The sequence below is a fragment of the Orycteropus afer genome, unplaced genomic scaffold (assembly GCF_000298275.1).
Source record: "Orycteropus afer afer isolate SDZICR_OR568_19922 unplaced genomic scaffold, OryAfe1.0 scaffold00012, whole genome shotgun sequence".
NCBI lineage: Eukaryota > Metazoa > Chordata > Mammalia > Tubulidentata > Orycteropodidae > Orycteropus > Orycteropus afer.
The window spans coordinates 22887015-22903766 of NW_006921599.1; positions in this window are offsets into that span (position 1 = coordinate 22887015).

The following is a 16752-nucleotide window of genomic DNA, read 5'->3' on the forward strand; positions in this document are numbered from 1 at the left end:
CATGAGTGAATTTGTGCACATTGATCCTGTTTATTAATTTTGCTGTAAATTGCCTATTCATTGTATCTGCATTATTTTCTTTTGTCAATTATAATTTCTGTTTACTTATAAAACCTATTTGTATATTAATGATTGGCCATTAAAAATTACTTAGGCCACTTCTCACCATATGGAATGTAGCTTCTTAAAATGTATATAAATTATCAAATCAGTCAGCTTTTCCTGTATGTCTTTGGGGTTATAGACTATGCTATAAAAATGTTTTCTGTTTTCTAAGATTATACTTAAAAAATTAACCTATATTTTCTTCTAGTGTTTTTTGATTTAATTATTATTATTATTATTTATATCAGTATTTGGAAGCTCTTCTCTGACTGAGCTGTGGAGAAATCTTATCACAAGTTAGCACACTGTTCTTAAAATACCCAGTTTTTATGACATGGTGAATCTGGAAATGGGTTTGTAGACTTGAGAAATAATAATCAAATTTTGGAGCTAGAATATGCTTTAAGTATCATCTAGTATAATGTTCTCATTTTCCAGATGGGGAAATAGAAATAAATGAAAAATAATACCAGAGTCATAAAATGTTTTCCTTAAGGCTTCACAGTGTTAGGTGCCAGAAGAAACATCTTCCTTTTCCAGCTTTATGATGTTACTGCCTTATTGTGTTGTCTCTTTTCCTGTCATTTCATGAGCAAACCTTGTTCTAGGCATAACATGATTCTAGTTGGCTGCATTTATTGACTGTCCTGTTTATTTTAAGAGGGTAAATTTATTTCATATTTTTTAGGTCTTTAAGGGAAGGTCAGAGGGACCCGACATGTTCCAAGTGATAGATTGTGCGTATTTTATTACTTGCCTGGATTTAGAATATTGTCACTGCTTATTATAAACTCCAAGGGTTACATACTAAAATATCCCAGAATTTAAAACTAATCTATTTTCTCCCTGGCTTTATTCAGCATTGATAAGGCATTATGTGCTCCACTGATAACCAAAAGGTCCACAGTTTGAACCCACCAGCCACTGCACATAAGAAAGTTACAGCAGTCTGCTTCTGTAAAGACTTAAAGCTTTGGAAAGCTTAGGGAGAAGTTCTGCTCTGTCCTATAGGGTCACTATGAGCCATAATTGACTCCATGACAATAAGTTTTTAAGGGGTTTAAGGAGTTAAGGAAAGAAAATTGAGAATCCTAGCTGTTGCCTGAAACATCACAGCATCCTAAATGAACAATGTATTTCCTTCTTTATCTCATAGTCTGACTGGATTACAAAGTTAACAAAGGGATGTTTTAAAAGGGATTGAGATTTAATGAAATGTAAAATGCAGAATTCAGTTTTCTATGACACAGACGTTGTCTGGTCACATTTTGTTCTAATACAGACTTGTTAGCTGCTGTTGAGTCAGCCCTTGACTAGAAGCTCCACTGAAACCTTTTCAGCATCAGCATGTACAAGGCTCCAAGGTTAGACTGTCCATAAGTGGTGGTGGCTGTGCATGAGTTGCATTGACCAGGTATCAAACCCAGGTCTCTTGCATGGAAAGTAAGATTTCTACCAATGAACCACTGTTACCGATTGAATGTGGTTGTTGCTGTTGTTGTTATGTGCCATCGAGTTGGACCCGACTCATAGTGACCCCTCCTTGGGTTTCCAAAGAGGTATCACTACAGAAGTAGATTGCCTAACCTTCCTTCCAGGAAGTGACTGGTAATATGTATTTAAATCCTAACCTCTATACCTGTGACAGGATTAGTGTAGAGTATGTCTTAAATCAGTCTCTTTTGAGATATGAAAGAGATTAAATAGAAAGTAAAAGAAGCAGAGATGGGGGAAGAGATACCAAGCGACATGAAGATCATCCAGGCACAGCAGTTCAGAAGAGACAAGGATCTTCCTTTAGAGCTAACAAAGAGAGAAAGACTTCCCTAGAGCCAGCAACCTGAATTCAGACTTCTAGCCTCCTAAAATAAATTCCTGTTTATGATAGCCACCCACTTGTGGTATTTCTGTTATAACAGCATTAAATAATCAAGACAACCAACAATGCCTCATAACATTCTTGTACATAAAGATAGGTCTAATTAGCATGGACTATCTTAGGGAGGCCCATGACAAAGCTAGGTCTGTTCCTTTGGGTAACGTACTTCCTTCACATAGACCAAAGATTCATGGAGTGATCTCTCTGAAATAGTATCCTTGGGACTCAGTATTTAACCTCACCAAGATCCATACATGTAATTCTTAACAGTGATTATTGTTTTAAGGAAACCATATTGCTCCCCTTCCCTTCTCACTCCACAATAGCATCTCAGGCTGTTTAAAAAATGACAGTGGGTATAAATAGTAATCTAATTATAGTTAGAAGAGATTTACAGCTCTAATTATGACTGCTGTTAAATTTCAAAGGGACTGACATAAGCAATCAACACATCCCATACAAAAATCCATCTTGCTGTTATAAAAGCTACCTGCCAATTGTTTGTCAGTTGAATGACATGCAACACTGCACACATTATCTCCAGAATTAGTGATACCGACAGTTTTGCCATGTTTAATGTATGTAGTCAGTATAATGCAAAGGCATGGAGCCTAGGAATTACTCAATTAGGGATTGCCGCATTTTCAATAGATGCATATTTTTTTGGTTGTTGTTCAGTCAAGTATGTTAGTTATTGTCTCTTCCTTTCAATGACTTTTTATTTATTTATTTATTTATTTTTACCTCAGTCATGCACATATTCATAGAATTTCTCTGTGGTATGAGTGACCGTTTTGAGAAACACATACACACACACACACAGAGTCTCTTTGTTAAACATGCAGACCGACCATATGTAATATATATTTTATTAATTATATATATTAATAATACATATTATATGCATATTAATTTAAAATATATATATTACATATAGAATATAACATTTACTGGGTATTTGCTATGTGTCAGGGAAGACATTTTATAATAGTCATTTCATTTGAGACATAACATTCCTTCAGCATACGTATTATTGTATCTATCCTTTTTCATAGTTTCTGGTAAGGAGTGAATTGGGGTGGGACAGACATATGTGGTTTTAAATAAATTTGCTCATAACTTTTAGTGGTGGAGGAAAATTGGTCAAATGATATTTCAGTCCCTGTCTTCATCAACCTCCCATAGCTGGGCACATTCATGGAATTGAGGCCTCATCGTTTTCTAGAGCCCTGAACAATATGGGCAGGATATATTTGATTTATTTTAGGCTGGTTATCTAATGGGACTTCCCATCAGTCACAGTGTTAGATCTTGAATCTGTGTTCCCTGATGCAAAACATCCAGCACCTACTGATGTTTCCTCACTCTGCGTTCCCTAATTCTCAGGTGTAACTACTTCTTTTAGGACTCCTCCTACTCTATAGATCCTTACCTGATCTTCTCTCCTAGGGACAGGAATTGTGCTAATAACCTGAAGCCCTGGGGTTAGGTCCTGCTGCCTCGTTCAAGCTCAAGGATGACTTCCTACTAATATGTTCTTGAGTTCCACTTACCACAAGAGTATTACCAATGCTGTTTTTTAGGTGCCATTGAGTCAGTGCTAACACATAGAGATTTTATGTACATTAGAAAGAAACACTGCCAAGTCCTGCACCATCCTTACAATCATTGTTATGTATGAATGCATGGTTGCAGCCACTGTGTCAATTCATCTCGTTGAGGGTTTTCCTCTTTTTCGCTAACCCTCTACTTTACCAAACATGATGTCTTTCTCCAGGGACTGGTCCCTACTGAAAACATGTCCAAAGTCTCCATCCTCACTTACTTCTAAATGACATCTAGTTACACTTTTTCCAAGATAGAATTTTTTATTCTTCTAGCAGTCCATGATATACGCAATATTCTTTGCCAATACCATAATTCAAAGGCATCTTCTTTGTTGTTGTTGTTGTTATGGTCCTCCTTATTCATTGTTTAGCTTTTGCATATGAGGCAATTGAAAATGTCATGGCTTTGGGTCAGGGGCACCTTAGTCTTCAAAGTGACATCTTTGTTTTTTAACACTTTAAAGAGGTCATTTATGGCAGATATGCCCAATGGAATACATCATTTGATTTCTTGACTGCTGCTTCAATGGATGTTGATTGTGGATCCAAGTAAAAGGAAATCCTTGACTACATCAATGTTTTCTCCATTTGTCTTGATGATGCTTATTGTCCAGTTGTCAGGATTTTTGTTTTCTTTATGTTGAGGGTTAATCCATACAGTGTCTAATCTTCATCAGTTAGTGTTTCAAGTCTTCTTCACTTTCAGCAAGGTTGTGTCATCTGCATATCACAGGCTGTTAGGCTTTCTTCAATCCTGAGGCCATATTCTTCATACAGTCCAATTTTTCAGATTATTTGCTCAGCATACAGATTGAGTAAGTATAGTGAAAGGCTATAACCCTAATACACATCTTTCTTAATTTTAAATCACACAATATCTCTTTGTTTTGTTTCAACCACTGCATCTTGGTCTCTGTAAGGTTCCTCATGAGCATAATCAAATGTTCTAGAATTCCCATTCTTTACAATGTTATCCATAAATTATTATGATCCACACAGTTAAATGCTTTTGCTTAGTCTATAAAATACAGGTAAACATCTTTCTGATAGTCTATGTTTTCAGTCAAGATCCATCTGATATCAGCAAAGATATCCTTCCTTCAATGCCCTCTTTTGAATCCAGATTGAAATTCTGGCAGTTCCCTGTTGATGTATTGCTGCAATCATTTTTAAAATTATCTTTGGCAAAATTTTACTTGTGTGTAATATTAATGATATTGTTTAATAATTTCCACATTCTGTTGAATCACCTTTCTTTGGAAAGCACACAAATATGAAAGTCTTCCATTTGGTTGGACAGGTAGCTATCTTCCAAATTTCTTGGCATAGGCAAGTAAGCACTTCCAGAGTTGCATCCATTTATTAATATATCTCAATTGATATTCTGTCAATTCCTGGAGCTTTGTTTTTGGCCAAAGCATTCAGTGCAGTTTGAACTTCTTCCTTTAATATCATCAGTTCCAAGTTATATACTAACCCCCAAAATGGTTGAATATCAACCAATTATTTTTGGTATAGTAACTCTGTATTCTTTCCATTGCCTTTTGATGCTTCTTGTGCTGTTCTATATTTTGCCCATAGAACCTTCAATACTGCAACTCAAGGCCTGAATTTTTCCTTCAGTTCATTCAGCTTGATAAATGGCTATCATGGTCTTCCCTTTGGTTTTCTATTTCCAAGTCTTTGCACATTTCATTATAATATTTTACTTTGTCTTCTGGAGCAGCCCTTTGAAAACTTTTATTTAGCTCTTTGTATTACCAATACAAAATGTAATTCAATTTTTAAGAACCCATATTTTAAAATGGAATCATTGAGTTCTAAGAAGTTGGAATTATTACCAATATATAGTTCCAAATCCTTAGAACCTACTACCTCTAAGCTAGTGTGTAAATTAGTGGATAAACTAGTGTGGGTAAACCAGTTGCTAAAATAGTGAAATACCACCCCCACACCTCACCATCAAAAACAAACAAGTTGCCCTTGAGTTACCAACTCATGAAGACTCTATGTGCATCAGAATGGAATTGTGTTCCATAATGTTTTTAACTGATATTTCAGAAGTAGGTCAACATGCCTTCCTTCTGAGGAGCCTCTGGATGGACTTGAACCTCTAACTTTTCAATTAGCAATTGATAGCATCAACCATTTGCCCCACCATTAGTTGATAAATAGCTACTGATCCCAGTGCCCCCTCCTACTCCCAAGTTCACCTCATTTCCCTTAGCTACCCCTTCACCCCAGGACTCTCAAACATGCATTTTATTTACCAGCCAAAAAAAGTGGCTCCTTGCACATCAGGAGACATCTGGGATCTTATTCCCACTATAGCCAGTGTCCATTCCAATTGGTTGGTGCTTTTTCTTGGTGTCTTATATCTGTTAATGTTTTGAATATCACCCCTAACTTTTATCTTGCCTTTTAGCTTTTGGCTTAGGCAAATTGGCAGCCCTCTATTTCAGGTTGCAGGACTGATTTTCTGCCAGTTCCTTACTGCTTTTCACTTCTTATGTTGCAATGAGAAATTAGCCTACCCTCTTATTTACTCTTAACCCACCAATGGTGGATTTATATTTTCATTTTTAACTACTTTCCTGTTTTGTTGTCATGAGCTTGTGGACAAAGCCACTTTGTAGTTAATATAAAAGGAATAAAAGGACACTAAAAAAGCAAAATTAAAAAATTAAAGCAGGAGTTTTCCAGTGATAGTGCAGTTTAACTAGATTGTAGGTCAAGGCTGCTGGTCACATCTCTGATTTGGTGACATTCAGAAGACATAATTACAGTAAGACAACTGCTTTCATGCCAACATGAATAGTTTCCTTCTGGAGATAACTGATCCCAAAGGATGGCAGGGATTATTTTCTTATGTAGTCTAATGGCATTTGTTTTGTCAGAACATAACAAATTATACATAAATCCTGTTTTATAAATGGAATGCTGTGCTTTAAATACAGCCCAATATGTCATTCTGTCAGAGATTAGCAATAGCAAACTGTTTTGTTGATTGATTCATTGTTCTCTATGCCCAATTGAAAAAATTATTAGCAAGTTTACAATGAAAAATTTCTTTTAAAATGAATTATTTGAATAGCTTATGTTGAAATAATAATAAGTGCATTTTATTTTTGCCCACTACTGAGCCACTGACATGTCTTCCTCCTCAACCTAAACACTCCTTCTAACGTTAATGATATATTATATGGTTACATACATTGTGTTTGGTTGCAATTAAAGTGGAGTTTGTGTGATGGAATGAGTGGTCTTTGTAATGTTGTTGTTCACTGCTGTTGAGTTTGTTCCCAACTTGAGATGCTGCTCAGTCTTGCACCATCCCTATGATAAGTTGTGGATCAGATCATTGTGATATATAGTGTTTTCATTGGTGGAGATTCATTGCCAGGCCTTTTTTCTTAGTTTGGCTTAGTCTGTAAGTTCTGCTAAATGTGTTCAGTATCACAGCAATACACAAGCCTGCACTGGTAGATGTGTCATAGCTGTGCATGAAGTACATTGGCCAGGAATCAAAATTGAGGTCTCTCAGGGGAGATGAGAATTCTACCACTGAACCACCTGTGAACTCTGTTTTTTTTTTTTTTTTTTTTTTAATAGTACCTGGTATATTTTACGAATCCTAGTGAGCTAACTTTGTATTACCTCAAATATCTCATGGTCTCTTTCATATTCATTTATCTTTGTTTTAAAAGTGTCTAATAATATCCTTATTTAATTAGGAATACATAGCTTTGGCAAACCCAATAATCGTGCTTACTATTTAGAAGACTAAACTCAAAGATATCATCTAAATGGCACCATCGAATCAGAGACAAAATGAAGCGTACATCATCATTGAATGCTTGATTTTTGTCTTGTTGTTGTTGTTGTTATGTGCCATTGAGTTGGACCCGACTCATAGAGACCCCTCCTTGAGTTTCCAAGGCTGTATCACTACGGAAGTAGATTGCCCAACTTTCTTTCCGAGGAGTGGCTGGTGGATTTTAACCACCAGCCTTCTGGTTAGCAGTTAAGTGCCTTAGGCACTACGCTACCAGACCTCCTCCTCTTCTTGGCAGCAAGTAATTTGATTGCCTATTTCTGAATAAGGAGCTCTGGTAGCATAGTGGCTAAGACACTTGCCTGCTAACCAGAAGGCTGGCGGTTCAAACCCACCAGCCACTCCTCGGAAGGAAGGTTGGGCAATCCTACTTCCGTAGTGATACTGCCTCGGAAACCCAAGGAGGGGTCACTATGAGTCAGGTGTGACTCGACGGTACACAACAACAACAACAACAATTTCTGAATAATTAAAATAGGTAGTCCTTGCCTAGGTTTTGTCTCATCAGTTTTTATGGGAATCTAAAATGTTAATAATCTGTGAAAAAAACATACAACATTCACCTTATATATGGTTTCATGGTCCAAGTTTTTGTCACTATGTCACCTGAACACTAGAACAGTTATTATGAATTCAAAAGTCTGAGTTTTCTTGTTTGTACAATGTTTAACCTAACTTTTCCTCTTTTTCTATAGTAAGATCACAGAATTCTTTCCTTTTCACTCAGTCTAAGCAACACTATGAGTATCTTGTGTTATTTTCTCTTATGTGAGGTCAGATAAGGACAGACATTTGATCTCTCTGCAAGACAAGGTATGGAGTTCCCTTTTATCTTGTTAAGGATTAGTCAGTGACTCTCTGATTATTGGGTAAAACCCAGTGTAGATTGAATGATTTTCCATTGGACCAATTTGGTTTCAACTCTATGCAACTAAAGAGGAAAACTTTCAAAACAGATGACCTTGAAAGGCCTCTGTTAAAACCTCACTTATTCTGTTAACTTTTCAAAGGAGCTCACTCTCAAACCTCTTTCTCTCCAATTAAAGATTGGAAGACAAATACATTATGATCCTCATTAGCTTTTAGTGAGCCTTTACAACTACTTTGGGCTGAAGAAAATTGTTCACCAAATTTAATGTTTGGATAGAAAGTTAGATTACTTTGCTTTTGAGCTTACACTTTGAAAATAAAAAAACCTTGTCTCGAAATCTTTTAAACTGTGAGTAAGAGGGAATGAACTTCTCACAAAGGGCTGGAAGAAAGAGCTAAATCTAAGTCAATAGAATTCACTGGAGAACACTGGGCGATAAATAAAAAGGTCGAGACATTCGACAGTAACCTAAAAAGAAGTAACTTGAGAATCCTAAGTTTAGCTGAACACCTTGCTGTAATAGAAGCCTCAACTGAGTAGAAAATAAAGTTAAAGCTGTATTATAGAAAAATTTTATATAGCTTTTAGGCATTTATAAAATTTCTGGATCTTATGCTAAAAGTCTAGGAGCTCTGGTAGCATAGTGCCTCAGGCACTTGGCTGCTAACCAGAAGGCTAGAGGTTCAAACCCACCAGCCACTCCTCGGAAGGAAGGTTGGGCAATCTACTTCCATAGTGAAACCGCCTCGGCAACCCAAGTAGTGGTCACTATGAGTTGAGTCCAACTCGACGGCATATAACAAGAACAACAACAATGCTAAAAGTCTGGATATAGATTGTCTTGCACTTTAATGGTGTTTTAAAAGTGCCTTTCTTACAAAGACAGAGTCCTTAATAAAAGTCCATTGGATGAAAAATTTCAGATCGGAGGCAGTTGATACATTCTTGGAATAAATCTACATGACTCATCTTAAGAGAAAAAGACCTGAACTTTTGAGAAGTGCTTGGCTGTCAAAACAGATAAAAGTCAATTTTTGTCCTATTTAAGATCTAAATTAATTTTGTAAGTTTACCTAAGATTTAAAAATTCTTAATAGCCTTGGTATTCCTAATTTTTTTTTTTTCTAAGCTTTGTGTGAATTGATAAAAACAAAATGACATAAAGAAGAAATGCATCCTAATGTTTTCCTGTGAATCTAATCTTATTTTATAAAATTTCTGTATGCTTTCATTTGTATCAGTTCTTGTCCAGAATGTTGTATATCTGTGTGTACATATTTGTATATATATACATGCATGGGCCTTGGTGGCACAATGTTTAAGCACTTGGATGCTAATTGAAAGGTTGGTAGTTCAAACCTGCAGCTCTACAGGAGAAAGACTTGGCCAACTGCTCCCATAAAGATTATACCCTAGAAAACCCTATGGTACACTTCTACTCTGTCACATGGATAGCTATGAGTTGAAATTGATTCTACAGCATCTAACAAAAATATGTGTACAGCCACTCTGCAGAAACAAGACAGGGCAATCTACTTCCATAAATACTTATCACCTCTGAAACCTGATGGGGGTTGCTATGAGTCAGAATCGACTTGAATGGCAGTGGGTTTGGTTTTTGTGTTTATATTATATGTGTACGTGTGTGTGTGTGTGTATATATATATATATATATATATATATATCACCACTCATCTGTTTGTAATACTGTGGTGGCTTGCATGTTGTTGTAATGCTGGAAACTATGCCACTAGTATTTCAAATACCAGCCAGGTCACACCTGGTGTACCAGTTGCAGGAGAGTTTATAGACTAAGACAAAATAGGAAGAAGTATCTGGTGATCTGTTTCTGAAAAAAAATGGCCAGTGAAAAAGTTATGAATAGCAGCAGCAGAGCACTGTCAGATATAGTCCTGGAAGATGAGCTGCTCAGGTTGGAAGGCACTAAAAATATGGCTGGAAAAGAGCTGCTTCTTCAAAGTAGAGTAGAGTTTTATGGTGTAGAAGGAATAAAGCTTTCAGGACCTTCATTTACTGATGTAGCTGACTCAAAATAATAAATAGTTGGCAACATTCATGAATAGTCTGAATGCAGAATATATGAAGCATGAATCTAGAAAAACTGAAATTTTCAAAAATGAAATGAAACATGAAAAGATTGATATTAGGCATTAGTGAGCTAAAATGGGCTCACATTGTCCATTCTGAATTGGACAAACATGTGGTTTACTATGCCAGGAATGACAAATTGAAGAGGAATGGCATTGCATTCATCCTGTAAAACAACATTTCAAGATCTAGCCTAAAGTACAACACTATCATTGATAGGATAACATCTATATGCCTATAAGGAAGACCAGTTAATATGACTATTATTTAAAACTACTAATGCCAAATAATTGCAATTGGAAATTAATTAGACATGCAATCAAGATGGATTGATAATTACTGGTGATTGGAATGTGCAAGTTGGAAAAAAAGAAAGATTGGTAGGTTGAAAATTTGGCCTAGGTGATCAAAGAGACACTGAAAGAAGTACGATAAGAACTTTGCAACACCAAAGATTATTCATTACAAATACATTATTTTCTACAACAAAAATGAAGACTATTCATATGGAATTTTCTGGATGGATTACACAGGAATCAAACTGATTTTATCTGTGGAAAGAGACAATATCATCAGTCAGAACAAGGCCAAGGACTCACTGTGGAATAAATCATCAATCACTCACATACAGTTCAAGCTGAAGTGGACAAAAAGTTAAAAAAGTCCATGAGAACCAAAATATGACCTGAAGTGTACCTCACTTGAATTTAGAGACCATCTCAAGAATACCTTTGTCACATTGAACACTGATGAGAGAGGACCTGATAACTTGTTGGATGACATCAAAGACATCATACATGAAGAAAAGAAAAGGTTATTAAGAAGACAGAAAAGAAGGAAAAGACTAAAACTGATCTCAGAAAAGACTCTGAAACTTGTTCATGAACGTAAAGTAGCCAAAGTGAATGAAAGAATTGATGAAGTAAAATTGCTGAACAGAAGATTTCAAAGGGTGGTTCCTTAAGTCAAAGTAAAGTATTGTAATGAAACCTGGAGTAATGCAAAAAAAAAAAAAAAAAAAAAAAAGTATTTGCAATGCAAAAATCTGGAGTTAGAAATTCAAAAGAGAAGATATGTTCAGTATTTCTCATGCTGAAAGAATTGAAGACAAAATTCAAGCCTCTCATTGCAAAATTGAAGGATTCTCTGGGCAAAATATTCAAAGAGGCAGGAAATATTAAAATAAGATGGAAGGAATACACAGAGGCATTGTACCAAAAAGACTTTGTTGACATTCAGCCATTTCAGAAGAAAGCATATATGATCAAGAACCAATGGTACTGAAGGAGGAAGTCCAAGTTACACTAAGGGCATTGGCTTAAAACAAGGCCGGATTTGATGGAATACCAGTTAAGATATTTCAACACATAGATACAATGTGAGAAGCACTCATTTGTCTATGCCAAGAAATTTGAAAGAGTGCTACATGGCCAAATAACAGGAAGAGATCCTTATTTGTGCCCATTCTAAAAAAGTGATTCAACATAATGTAGAAATTATCAAAACATGAATATCACATGCAAGTCAAATTTTGCTGAAGATAATTCAAAAAAGGATGTAGCTGTGTATTGACTGGGAACTGCCAGAAATTCAATTTGCCAACAATTCAACAGTTGTTGTTGTTGTTATTTGCCATCGAGTCGGCCCCGACTCATAGTGACCCCTCCTTGGGTTTCCGAGGCAGTATCACTACAGAAGTAGGAATGCCCAACCTTCCTTCCGAGGAGTGGCTGGTGGGTTTGAACCGCCAGCCTTCTGGGTTAGCAGTCAAGTGCCTTAGGCACTATGCTACCAGAGCTCCTAACAACAACAGTAGTGCATTTGATTGCTAAGAAGCTTGGCCATTCAAACCCACCAGCTACTCCACAAAAGGAAGATGGGGTAGTCTACTTCCATAAAGATTTATTGCCTTGGAGATGCAATGGGGGTTTCTATGAGTGGGAATTGTCGCGATGGCAGTAGGTTTGTTCGGATTTATAATAACAAATTATGGATAACATTGCAAAGAATGGGAATTCTAGAAAACTTAATTGTGCTCATATGAAACCCCCACAGAGGCAAGAGACAGTCTTTCAAACAGAACAAAGGAATACTGCATAATATAACATCATGAATGATGTGTGTGATGGCTGAATCCTTTCACCATACTTATTCAATGTGTATACTGAGCAAATAATTCGAGATGGATTGTATGAAGAACAGCATGACATCAGGATTGGAGGAAAATTCATTAACAACCTATTATATGCAGATGACACAATGTTGCTTACTGAAAGTGAAGAGGACTTGAAGCACTCACTGATGAGGATTAAAGACTACCACCTTCAGTATGGATTATACCTCAACATAAAGAAAATAAGAATCCTCACAACTAGACCAATAAGCAACATCATGATAAAAGGAGAAAATATTGAATTTGTCAAGGATTTCATTTCAGTTGGATCCTCAGTCAATGCCCATGAAAGCAGTAGTCAAGAAACTAGATGAGGTATTGCATCGGGCCAATTTAGTGCAAAAGATCTCTTTAAAGTGTTAAAAAGCAAAGAGTTCACTTTGAGACTAAGATGTTCCTAACTCAAGTCATGGTATTTTCAATAGTGTCATATGCATGTGAAAGCTGGACAATGAATAAGGAAGACCAAAAAGAATTGATCTCTTTGAATGTTGACAAAGAATATTGAATATACTGTGAACTGTCAGAAAAATGAACAAATCTGTCTTGGAAGAAGTATTTCTAGAATGCTCCTTCAAAGCAAGGATGGTGAGATTTCATCTCATGTACTTTGGACATGTTAGCAGGAAGGACCAATCCCTAGAGAAGGATATCACGTTTGGTAAAGTAGAGGGTCAGTGAAAAAGAGGAAGACCCTCAATGTGATTGATGGACATAGTGGCTGAGGCAATAGGTGCAAGCATAGCCAGAATTGTGAGAGTGGCAGAGGATTGAGCATTGTTTCATTCTGTTGTACATAGGTTAGTATGAGGTGGTACTGATTTCACAGCACCTGACAACATATATGATATATGTATGTATGTGTGTGTATGTGTGTATTATATATACATGTATACAATGTGTGTGTATGTGTGTGTATATTATATACATGTATATATTTAATACACACACACATATATACATACATATATATCTGTGGGTATGTATATATTCCAAAACCCATTGCTGTAGTGTTGATTCCAACTCATAGCAACCATATCAGACATAGTAGTACTGCTCTATAGGTTTACAAATGGGAGCTCTGGTGGTGTAGTGACTAAGGCATTTGACTGCTAACCAGAAGGCTGGCAGTTCAAACCCACTGGCCACTTCTTGGAAGGAAGACTGGACAATCTACTTCCATAGAGATACTGCCTTGGAAACCCAAGGAATGGTAACAATGAGTCAGAACCAACTAGACTGCAGTGAGTTTTGTTTTTTTGTTTTTTAATATAGGTTTACAAGGCTGCAGTCATTATGGAAACAGACTGCCACATCTTTCTGTAGCAGAGTGGCTGGTGAGTTTGAACCACAGACTTTGAGTTTAGCAGCAAACACCTAACCAATAGGGTTCCTTCATGTTTGTATGTGTGTGTGTGTATGCGTGTGTGTATGTGTATATATATATATATATATATATATATATACATGCATATATCTTAGATCAAGTTCCCTGAGAAACTCTAAGATTTGCAGGTTTCTTGGGGAGTGCTTTAGAGATAAAAAGTGTAGGGGAGTGAGGTTAAGTATCATTGGGCACTGAAAGGAAGTAAGTAGTGATACTGTCATAAAAGAGGCAACTTATTGGTTAGGAAGCTCTGGAGCTGGGATATCCCTTCAGGGTCATCCCAAATTGATGCAATGGGATCAGACCTTTGTATACTACATCAACCAACCACTGAACATGTGCTGCCCTGGTGAGGAGCTATAACTTTGGATGACGAGCTCTCTGCCTCAGGGACAATCTTAGTGAAAGTCTCAACTGTGAACCATCATGACCTGACATTCCAGCAGCGTTGGGCCTGAAAGGCACTGCTTTCATCCACTTGTTTTGTAAAATAAATTCACATCATATGGAAACAGCTCCTCTAGTGTTCTGGTTGGTTTCTCTTACTTGGGAAACTTATAAGAGGAAGACTAGTGCTACATATGGCACAGGCTTGCACAGACCCCTATGGCTCTTTGTTGTGAAGCTCTGTCACAAGTTTTTCATGATGAGTATCTCTAATTACATAACATCTTTCAGATTATATAGCCCAAATGACAAAGGTGCTTACACTTTAGTTGATCCTACTGCAGAGTCTTTTCCTGACACTCACAGCTGACAGTATTTCAGGTCATTCAGTGGGTTGGAGAAGTATTCTCAGTTGTGGAATATAATGCCTCTGAATCCAAAGAGGTCTACTGTATTTCTTTCTTCATAGTGGGCGGTGCAAGATGTAATGATATTTGTCCTTTCTATTACTTGCTCCAGATCACTGTATCCAAAATCGTCACTGATTGAGTGGGAACTGAAATCCTCATAGGTTTTCTGTCTCATCATCCGGAGCACACGTGTCTTACCAAGGCCTCCAATGTGTTTGTCATTTTATGTTCATTTAGTTAAATTTGCAAGATGTCATCAATATAGTGGAGCTATGTAACATTCTGTTGACTACCCAGATCCCAGATGGTCAATATTAGAGGTCAGTAAACTATGGTCTATGGGCCAAATTCGGACCATGGCATGTTTCTGTATGGTCTAGAGGCTGAGAGTTTTTATACTTTTAAAGGGTAATTAAAAATTAGGAGAAAGAAGAGGAGGAGATTGGGGATTAAAAACAGTATGTGGCCTAAGATTAAACTATTCTCTATCTAATCCTTTACAAAAAAATAGTTTCTGGTCTCTATTATGACGAAACTTGAAGAGTTAATATAGCTTTGAGGTGAGACTGTATACTGTCATCTGACTTACGTGAATGCAAGACACTTCTGTTCCTCTTTACTGATAGAAGAGGAAGAGAATGCATTTGCCACATCAAAGTCTGCATACCATATATCTGAGTCTGTATTAATCTGTTATCACCCAGGTAGTTCTTCTGACACACAGCTGCCATTTTCAGGGTTTGCAAGTTGCCTGAGTTTGTGGTAGTTCACTATATTCCCCATGATCTCTCTGGGTTTTGTGAGAACCAGACTGGTGGTATAAAAGAAAATATATTGAGGACTCACCACCATCCCTGCATCTTTCAGGTCTACTACAGTATCCACTATACTATAATAGTATATTGTTGTTGTTAGGTGCCATCAAGTCGGTTCCGACTCATAGCAACCCTATGTACAACAGAACAAAGCACTGCCTCATCCTGTCCTAGGCTCACAATCCTTGCTATACGTGAGCCCGTCATTGCAGCCACTGTGTCAATCCATCTCATTGAGGGCCTTCCTCTTCCTCGCTAACCCTCCACATTACCAAACATGATATCCTTATCCAGGAAATGGTCCCTCTGACAATAGGACAAAAGTAGGTAAGATGAGGTCTGGCCATTCTCTCTTCAAAGGAGAATTCTGGCTGCACTTCTTCCATGACAGATTTGTTTGTTCTTTTGGCAGTCTGTGATACTTTCAGTATTCTTTGCCAACACAACTCAAAAGCATCAACTCTTCTTTGGTCTTCCTTGTTCACTGTTCAGCTTTCAAATGCATATGAGGTGATTGAAAATACCATGGCTTGGGTTAGGTGCACCTTAGTCTTCAAAGAGACATCTTTGCTCTTCAGCACTTTAAAGAGGGCTTTTGCAGCAGATTTGCCCAGTGCAATATGTCTTCTGATGTCCTGACTGATGTTTCTATTGGTGTTGATTGTGGAAACAAGTAGTATGAATCTTTAACAACTTCAATCTTTCTTCCATTTATGGTGATGCTGCTTATCAGTCCAGTTGTGAGGATTTTTGTTTTCTTTATGTTGAGATGTAATCCATACTGCAGACTGACGTGTTTAATCTTCATCAGTAATTGCTTCAAGTCACCTTCACTTTCAGCAAGCAAAGTTGTGTTGTGTGCATATTGTAGGTTATTAATGAGTCTTCCTCCAATCCTAATGCCATGGTCTTCTTCACATTGTCCAGTTACTCGGAATATTTTTTCTGCATACAGATTGAATAAGTATGGTGAAAGCATACAACGCTGATGCACTCCCTTCCTGATTTTAAACCATGTAGTGTCCCCTTGTTCTGTTTGAACAACATTCTCTTGGTCTATGTACAGGTTCCTGATGAGCACAATCAAGTGTTCTGGAATTCCCATTCTTCTCAATATTATCTGTAATTTGTTATGATCTACACAATTAAATGCTTTTACATAGCCAATAAAACA